This window comes from Pyrus communis, chromosome 8 (assembly GCF_963583255.1).
Source record: "Pyrus communis chromosome 8, drPyrComm1.1, whole genome shotgun sequence".
Taxonomy (NCBI): domain Eukaryota; kingdom Viridiplantae; phylum Streptophyta; class Magnoliopsida; order Rosales; family Rosaceae; genus Pyrus; species Pyrus communis.
In genome coordinates, this window is record NC_084810.1 from 11200334 (window position 1) to 11210367 (window position 10034).

At 39.2% G+C, this 10034-nt stretch overlaps 1 pseudogene; it reads left to right on the plus strand.

Annotated features, from left to right (window-relative positions):
• Positions 1–2565: 2565 nt before the first annotated feature.
• Positions 2566–8761, plus strand: LOC137742948 (probable carboxylesterase 18; annotated as a pseudogene).
• The last annotated feature ends 1273 nt before the right edge of the window (positions 8762–10034 follow it).

Consider the following 10034-nt stretch of genomic DNA (forward strand, 5'->3'; position numbering starts at 1 on the left):
GTGCATCTGTGGAGGAGACGGAGAACCATCAGTTTTTTGCATGTGAGTTTAGTCGTGTTTTGTGGTACTGTTGTTCTTTGCAGTTAGGTATCATGGCTATTATTGGGCGAGATTTTCATGAGACGTGGAAGGGGTTATGTATGAGATTTCATGAAAATGATACGAAAGATGAGTTGCTGCAGGAGTGTGTTTTTATTATGCGGAGAATATGGAAGAGTAGGAATGAAATGGTGTTTCATGAGGTGTTACATGATCCCATGGAGATGGTTCACTTGGTACGCAAGCAACTTTTGGAATTTAGAGTTTGCTCCTTTGCGGCAAATCAAGAATCTGGGGGGAGTGATGCCGTGGTTGGAGATATTTTTGCTGGACAGCCAGTACGATAGAAGTAGCCAGGTTTTGGGGTTATTAAGGTCAATTGCGATGGTGCATGGTGTGTTAAGATATGCAAAGGTGGATATGGTTAGGTTATGCAGGATTTTGCTGGGTTGTTGCACGTGGCTGGGGGGTTGGGCGATCTATTTTTCACCACGGCAGCTATGGCGGAAGCTGCGGTGATTCGTGCGGCATTATTGGTTTGTCTGGAGTTGGGTTATGAGGAAGTGGAAATTGAATCTGATTCTCAGGTGATAATTAGTATGATTAATGGGAAATATGTGGTGGATGCGACTTTGGAATGCTATATTCATGATATTGGTCAGTTGGGATCTCAATTTCGAGGGGTGAGGTTTGGGTTTTTCAAGCGGAATGGAAATGCCGCTGCTCATGTTGTAGCCTCATACATTGCCTCACATGGAGGTGCCTTCCGTTGGGATGCTATTGGTCTGGAATTTTTATTTAATGTTCTTGCTGAAGACGTAAACATTCCTATTAGAATTTAATAAAGTTTGCTTGTCGACAAAAAAAAAAATCTTCCTTTTGAAATTAGTTTACTAAATATTAACTGTATTATTACAAACGAATTTAATTATTATTTTTAATATTTTGAAAACTGAAAGTAGTTAAAGTTTTTAGTTCTTAAAACAAGTGAAAACTAAACGTTTGGAGTCGGAGTCGGAGTCGGTGTTAGGATTGATTGGTTATTGGTAGGACATAGGCATATGTTAGATGCACTCGTTTTCCTTATTTAAATACCTCATTAAATGTCATTTAATACTACGGTCTAGTGATATTTCTCTTTACTTGTAAGTGAGAGGTCTTAGGTTCTATTCTCGCCAAAGATGGAGTTGAGCCACATTATTATGACAAACTCATTATAAGGCATAGCCTACTCCTTCACCTATTTAGTGTAAATACTATTTAAAAAAAAAAAAAAAAAAAAAACCCTACGTTTAATGCTGGAGCTCAGCAATCGACACTTGTGGGTCGCACATGATGGGGCTCGCAAGCCACTTTGTGCCTAGCTCTTGGGTTAGATGAAGCAAGGTTCTTTGGTAGCATTTTTTTGTTTTTTTTTTTTATTTTTTATTTTTTATTTTTTTTATAATGCTAGAGAGATCAAATTTGTAAATTAAAATGTGTAACTTAAACGATGTGGTTGTTGATGATTGGAATATTAATCAAGTGTTGATTAAAGTGCTCATTTTCTATTGATGACACATCATTTAGTTTGCAAATTTGATTTAAAAATTTAGTCTTCTTGCCACTCAGGACTCGGTCTAGTGGTATTCCTCTTCGCTTAGAAGTGAGAGGTCTTAGGTTCGAATCTCGTGGATGACGAATTCGATAACAAATTAGGCTGTCCATTGTGTGGCTTAGCCAAACTCTCCATCTCCTCGTGTAAAAATATCGATATACTAAAAAAAAAAAAAAAAAAAAAAAAAAAAAAATTTAGTCTTCTTAGCATTTGCGTTCTGATGAAACATTGTTTTTATTAATTTGAGGACCAAAAGTAGCATATAGCCCTTAGTTGAAGATGTTCTAAAAATAACAGTTTATTTTTATTTTTATTTTATATATAATGATATATTTGACATTAAGAGGGTGTGAGCGAGTTTGCAAATTTTGATATTCGAACTTAAATCCTTTCACTCACTAGTATGAAAAAGATTATCACCAAATTGTAGTATTAAGAAAACTAAAAATAGTTTATTTATTTATTTTTGGTCCAAAAACCAGTAGTATTTTTTTCTTGCATTTGGATCGTTATGAAAAGATGCATAAAATGACATTATTCACAAGGTGATGAATTGTTGAATACGGTACAAGTGAGGTTTTCATCGCCAGAGAGCTTTGATTACACCGACCAAAAACACCTAATATAACAAGACAACCGCCACGTTTGTTTCTACTACAGCTAATCAAATGTGATGGGATTGACGCATGAGAATCTTTCCCAAAACATCATTGTTCTTTTCAACTCAAAAATATTATAATCTGCTAATTAATTCTCAAATTTTGTAATTAAATGATATGAAAGTTGATAATTGAATTATTACTTGAGTATTAATTAACAAAGTTATTTTTTATTAATGACACATTATTTAGTTTACAAATTTGGTCTACAAATTTAATATGCTTGGCATTACCCCTTAAATAAATTAAGCTTGGAACCAACGGGAAAACATGCATGCATACACCGACGGAAACAGCAAAATAGCCCAAAACACGCCCACATCACCCAACCTTCAATGCAATGTCCGTCTCTTACTCTCCATCCTCACCATAGTCATCAACGCCACTCGCTTCTCCAACGACACTGTCAACCGCCGTCTTATGAGCCTCGCCCTTAAACAAACCCAAGAACCCCGTCAAAACCTCCGACGTAATGGTGGACCCTTCTCGCAACCTCTGGTTCTGCCTCTACATCCCTACCACCACCGACACTGCCGCCAAACTCCCATAAAGAGTCATCAAAGTGTTCATAAGAATTGCTTATAGTTTGTTTTAGTTGTTTTGTAGTTTGTTAGTTTCTTCTTCTTCTTGGTTAAGGGCATAAGTGTAATCTGTTAGAATGCCCACAATATATATCAGACTTTGTGTAATTATCAGATTGTATTGAATGAAAGGTAGATTCACTTTCTATATGGTATCACGACCGTCTCGCCTCACGGCCTTCTCTCTCTCTCGATCCTCTTCGCTTTCGCTCTCAATTTCTGATCTTTCTCTCTGAATTTTGCTGTGATTCTTCATTGTTCTTCTTCGATTGTTGCTTCGATCTTGTTGTTTGGTGTCTTTCTCGCTGCAATCAGCCATGGCGACTCCGTCCAATTCGTCTTCTCCCATTGAGTCGGTGCAAGCTCCAAACCCTAATTCGTCAAATTCTGCCATGTCTTCGTCTTCATATGCTTCTCTGACGATCCAAAACATTGGAAGTATGGTGCCAATTAAACTCAAACGCTCCAATTATCTCCCCTGGCGTGCATTATTTGTTCCAATTCTGCGCAGGTATAAGCTTCTTGGCATCATTGAAGGTACTGAGGTCTGTCCATCACCTCTTCTTTCTGATCGCTCTATCAATCCCGACTTTGACATTTGGAATGAGAAAGATCAGAATCTTCTCATCTAGTTGAATTCTACTCTGTCTGAAGAAGTGATTCCTTTCACTGTTGGTGTCTCGTCGTCTCGGGATCTATGGATCAAGCTTGAGCGGCGCTTTGGAGGAGTCTCTGATGCTCACATTCATCAATTACGATCTCGTCTCCAATCCATTCAGAAAGGTTCACAGTCAATTTCTGATTATCTTCAACACATCAAGGAAATCTCTGATGCCTTGATGGCGGCTGGTGCTCCTGTCACAGATCGTGACCTAATTGCGGCTACACTGGCTGGCTTACCTGATGAGTTTGAATCTTTCACTGATTCTCTTCTTCTTCGTCTTTCCCATACAACTCTGGATGAATTGCATGGCTTACTGCTCACCAAGGAATTATCAATGACTAGAAGGAAGAAACCTGCTTCCTCTAACACCACAGAGCCTTTCCATGCCTTTGCTGCTCACTCGCTGCCTCCTCTTTTGCCTACACCGCCACCGCACCAAGCTTTTGCTGTTCAATCTCAGTCTTCTCGCGGTACTTACCGTGGTAGTCATCGTGGAAACTATAGAGGCAATGCTCGTGGACATCGTGGGACTTATAAAGGTACAAATTTTCGTGGCAATTATCAAGGCTTTCGTGGCAACTCTCAAGGCTTTCGTGGTAACTCTCAAGGCTCTCGTGGTATCCAGTGTCAAATCTGTGGATCAAACAATCATGAGGCTATTGACTGTTTTGATCGAATGAACCCTGATATATTTGGCAAAGTTCCTCCTGCTAAACTTGCTGCTATGTGTGCACAATTTTCATCAAAGCCCACTCCTTCTTGGCCTATTGATTCGGGTGCAACTTCTCACATTACAAATGACATCTCTAACATTTCATCTCCTACTCCTTACCGTGGTGAAGACAAGGTCTACATTGGTGATGGTAAAGGTTTGCCAATTACCAATGTTGGTTCTTCTTTTTTACATACTCCCTCTGCTACCTTTACACTGCAAAATGTTCTTCATGTACCACAAATGCAGCACAATTTACTATCTGCATATCAATTTCTCAAAGATAATTACTGTTCTTTGACTCTTAATTCTGATGGATCCTTTGTAAAGGATCGTTCTACGGGGAAGACGCTTTTGCGGGGACCGGTTAAAGATGGTTTTTATCCCCTGCAATGTACATCTCAGTCATCTCATCGCTCTGCTACTTCACCTACTGCCTTAATAAGTGTCAAAGCACCGATTTCAGTTTGGCACAGTCGACTTGGTCATCCTTCTTCATCAATATTCAGGCGTGTTCTCTCAACAAATAAGCTTGCTCTCACAGGAAAGACTTCAGTGGATTTCTTTTGTTCTAACTGTGCTCTTGCAAAAAGTCACAAGCAGCCGTTCAGTTCTGTTAGTTCTACTTCTTCTTCTTGTTTAAACCTTTTACATTGTGATCTCTGGGGTCCAGCTCCTGTTATGTCAGTGAGTGGATCTAGATACTATCTGTTGATTGTAGATGACTATAGTAAATATAGTTGGTTCTTTCCTTTACAATCCAAATCTGCAGTGTATTCTGTATTGGTTCAGTTCAAGAGTTATGTAGAAAACCTTCTTGGCAATAAAATCAAAGTGTTTCGTTCAGATTCAGGGGGTGAATTTACTAGCACTGCACTACAGAATTTTTTCAAAACTCATGGTATTATACATCAATTCAGTTGTCCGCATACACCTGAACAGAATGGTTGTGCAGAACGAAAACATCGTCATCTGGTCGAGACTGCTCGCACACTTTTGGTTGCTTCTAATGTGCCTCATGTTTTCTGGGTAGAGGCCTTTTCCACTGCTATATACTTGATTAATCGCCTTCCAATTTCTGGCCTGATGCAGTCTCCATGGGAATTATTACTTCATACTTTTCCTGATTATGGTCGGCTGAAGGTCTTTGGTTGTAGCTGTTTTCCATGGCTTAAGCCTTATACAACTTCCAAACTGGACAGCAAAAGTAAGTATTGTGTGCTCTTGGGGTATAGTCTTCAACATAAGGGATATCGGTGCTTGGATCCATTGACACAGAGGATCTATATATCTCGTCATGTTATTTTTGATGAATCTACATTCCCATTTCATCACTCTCACCCATTGTCCCCGAGTGCTTCCCAATTTAATACTGCATCTCCAGTTGTGTCTTCAGTTGATTTGCAGTTCACTGTCCCTCATTCTTCCCGATCCTGCATTACTAGTGCCTCACTTACTGTCCCACCTACTGCCCCTATTGCCTCACATGCTCCTATTACCCCCACTGCTCATACTGCTCCTATTGACTCACATGCTGCTCATGTTGCTTCACATGCTGATTCTATTGCTTCACCTGCTGATCCTGTTACTTCACATGATCTACTGGCTGCCACTATTGATTCACATGATCCTAATGTTGATTCCATTGGTCTTCCCATCTCGGTTCCTTCTGTCGCTTCTCCTGTGCACAATACTCATCCTATGCTTACTCGGTCAAAAGCAGGGATATTCAAACCCAAGGCCTTCTCGGCCACCAAGCATCCTCTTCCCTCTTCTATTGATTTTGTCCCATCTACTTATTTGCAAGCTTCCAAGCATGCTCACTGGAGAACTGCTATGCAAGAAGAGTTTAATGCATTGCAATCTACAGGGACATGGGTTCTTGTCCCCTCTTCTCCTCTTCACAATGTTGTTGGTTGTAAATGGGTCTTTCGGATTAAGAAACATCCTGATGGTTCTGTTGATCGCTATAAGGCTCGCCTTGTTGCCAAAGGATTTCACCAACAAGCAGGCATCGATTATAAATAAACTTTCAGTCCTGTAGCCAAGCCTGTTACCATTCGTATCCTGTTGTCTTTTGCTGCTCAGTTTCACTGGTTTTTAAATCAGTTAGACATTAATAATGCCTTCTTGCATGGGGATTTACAAGAAGATGTTTTTATGCAGCAGCCTCCTGGCTTTACTGATCCCTCTTTTCCACATCATGTCTGCAAGCTTAAAAAGTCCCTTTATGGTCTTAAACAGGCTCCAAGGGCTTGGTTTGACAAATTATTTCAGGTGTTGAGATCTTTTGGTTTTCAGCAGTCTTCTTCTGATGCCTCTTTGTTTGTCTTACAAGCTCCCACCTTGGTGATCATCCTTGTATATGTTGATGACATTTTGGTAACTGGTCCTAATGCTACACTCTGTCAGCATTTTATCAACAAACTGAGCACTATTTTTCCTGTCAAAGATCTAGGCTCATTGCATTATTTTTTGGGACTTGAAGTGCACCAGTCTCCTAAAGGTATATTCTTACACCAAGGCAAATATTTACTTGACCTTCTTCAGAAGACTAAAATGGATGGCGTTAAACCATGTTCCACTCCCTTAGGCACGGCCAAACTTGATCATACTGGTTCTCTCTTGTCTAATCCCACAGAGTATCGATCCTTAGTTGGTGCATTGCAATATCTTACCTGGACTCGGCCAGATATATCTTTTGCTGTGAATCAAGTATGTCAATTCATGCATGCTCCGAGGGATTCCCATCTTCAAGCTGCTAAAAGAATTCTCCGATTTTTAAAAGGTACTCTCACTCATGGCTTATGGTTCAAACCCGGAAATCTGCACCTTACAGCATACTCTGATGCTGATTGGGCAGGGTGCACCTTTGACAGAAGGTCCACCAGTGGCTATTGCATCTTCCTTGGTTCTAATTTGATTAGTTGGAGTGCCAAGAAACAGCCAACGGTTGCCCAATCCTCTACTGAAGCTGAGTACAGGTCTTTGGCTCACACTTCGGCTGAAATAACCTGGATCTGTAAAGTTTTCCAAGATATTGGTTTTCAACTACCTCAGATTCCTCATCTCTGGTGTGATAATATCTCTGCAATATCTTTAGCTTCTAATCCAGTTTTTCATGCCCAGACTAAACACGTTGAAATTGACTATCATTACATCCGTGAGCTGGTTCTTGCCCATCTCATCAAGGTTCAATATGTTTGTAGTCAAGATCAATTGGCTGACATTCATACTAAGTTTCTGTCTCGGCAACGATTCCTCTATCTTCAGTCCAAGCTTTCTCTTGGTTCTTTTGATGCTTCCAAGTTCAGCTTGAGGGGGTGTAAAGAGTCATCAAAGTGTTCATAAGAATTGCTTATAGTTTGTTTTAGTTGTTTTGTAGTTTGTTAGTTTCTTCTTCTTCTTGGTTAAGGGCATAAGTGTAATCTGTTAGAATGCCCACAATATATATATCAGACTTTGTGTAATTATCAGATTGTATTGAATGAAAGGTAGATTCACTTTCTATATCCCACTCGTTATCTATTTCCACAGTGGTGGATTCGTGTTCTTTTCAGCCAACTCACAATGCTACAATGACCTCTGCAAAAGCCTCACCACCAAATTCCCCGCAGTAGTGATCTCAGTAAACTACCGCTATGCGCCGAAGCATCGGTATCCCTCCCAATACGAAGACGACTTCAATGTCCTCAAATTCATTGATATAACAAGAATTGATGGCCTTGATCTTAGCAAAGTTGACATCACCCCGGTGTTTCCTTGTTGGAGACAGCGCTAGCGCCAACTTGGTGTAAAATTAAACTTATCAAAACATAAGTTAAGAGATTAAGCTCATGAATCACAAATTTATACAAGTATTGAAATCACAATTCAATAAACGCAATAACAAACTAACCTGTAGAAGCAGTAGAAGAAAAGCCAAAGCAGACTTCTAAATAATGCACCTTCTCCTCTCTTGCAAAACCAAAAGTACTCAAACTAAAAATAGGTCTTAGTTCAATATTGAACGCACATTTTGTGAGAGCAGTGGCCACTATTTATAATAGATCAATCCTAATTTATTCTCCTATAGAATCACCATAGGATACCAACTATGAATTCAAATCATATTGGAATTACAATGCAACAAGAATTAGGATAGTTTTAAGTTTTCTAGCAAGACTTTTCTATGTCAATTGAAACACTACAACCGGCTATAATATTTAGTTTCATACTCATATTCTAACACCTAGCCCACCATGTGCCAATCAAGGCTAGTAACCATGAGTTTTGCCAAATGAGGGTGATAGGACTAATAGTGATACAACCATTTTTTGGCGGGAAAGAAAGGACAGAATCGGAAACATGGCTTGCAAAAAGGGCTTGGCGATCACTTTGGAGCAGACTGACTGGCATTGGAAGGCGTTTTTGCCAGAGGGGTCGGATAGGGATCACGCGGTTGCGAACGTGTTTGGACCAGAATCACACTGTGTCTTGGGGGTGAGGTTTCCGGCAACGATTACTTGATCGAGTACCTGAATTCATTTCATGCATTTTATGCGTTTCTTGAGCTAATACTACTAGAAAAAACAACTTGCGCGACGAGATTTTGTGCTACGAATGATATTTCGTCGCACAAGGGGTACTTGCGCGACGGAAAAAATATTGTCGTCGCACAAAAAAGACAGGAAAGGAAAAAAAAAAAAAAATTGCATGACAAAAACCTTTGTCATGCAAGAATACTACGTGTGACTAATAATAGTTGTCGTCGTGCAAAGTCATCAAGAAAACGCGAGGTAATTTATTTTGATGCGAAAACCTTACACGACGAAATAGGAGACCTTTGCACGACAAAGGTTTCGTCGCGCAAGTTCCTGTCAGTTTTCACTCAGACCATTCACTGTAGATGAATCAGAGGAATCAATACTGGATTTATTACAAATCTATTTTTCGTCACGCAAGTCCTAACCTTCCTATAAATATGCGCTTTTGATGTCCTTATTCTTCACAATTCTGTTCGTTCTGGGATGGAGGGTAAAAACAAAGATCAGAGCGTGCCCACTGCCGACCCGAATGATTTGAGGCAACATTTTAAGTTTGCACATGCGATTGTTTTAGCCATGCAGAATAATTGTCCTACTGTTGAGTGGCGTTCTTGGAAATCTATGCCCGATAATGTGAAGAATGTGGTGATAGATGAATTATTAGTAAGTATAATGTTGATGGATCAATAATTAATTTTGTGAAATTTTTTGCTATATGTTGGAATTAATTATTTGCATATATGTGTAACAGTATAAGTATACTCTTGATGACGATACGAATGAACAGTTGATGAAGTTGATGGAGGATGCCTTAGAAGGAGGTTACAATCAGCGGCGTTATGAAGTCCAGCAGACTGGAGGACCGTCGAAATAGTAGTTTTAAATTTATGTTTTTGAGGGCAATATTTAAATTGATTTTTTTTATAGTTATGTATTTGGACTTAATTAGGCTTTAATTCCTATTTGCTTTTTTAAAATAAATGAATGGATTCAGGTATTAATTATTTTTAGAATAAATATTTAACTGAATATTTGTTTGTAATTATAAAGTTTACATAAATATAGATATGTATGTTTACATAAACTTTATAATTACAATGATTATGTTCGTTGCACCATATATTGTGCGATGCTAGTTTTGTCACTCAAGACTACTTTGCGCGACGAACAACAGCTATTGTCACGCAAAGTACGGTCAGATTGCGTTCAAACCTTCCCATTTATTCACATTTATGTGTTTTACGCGACGAACATGC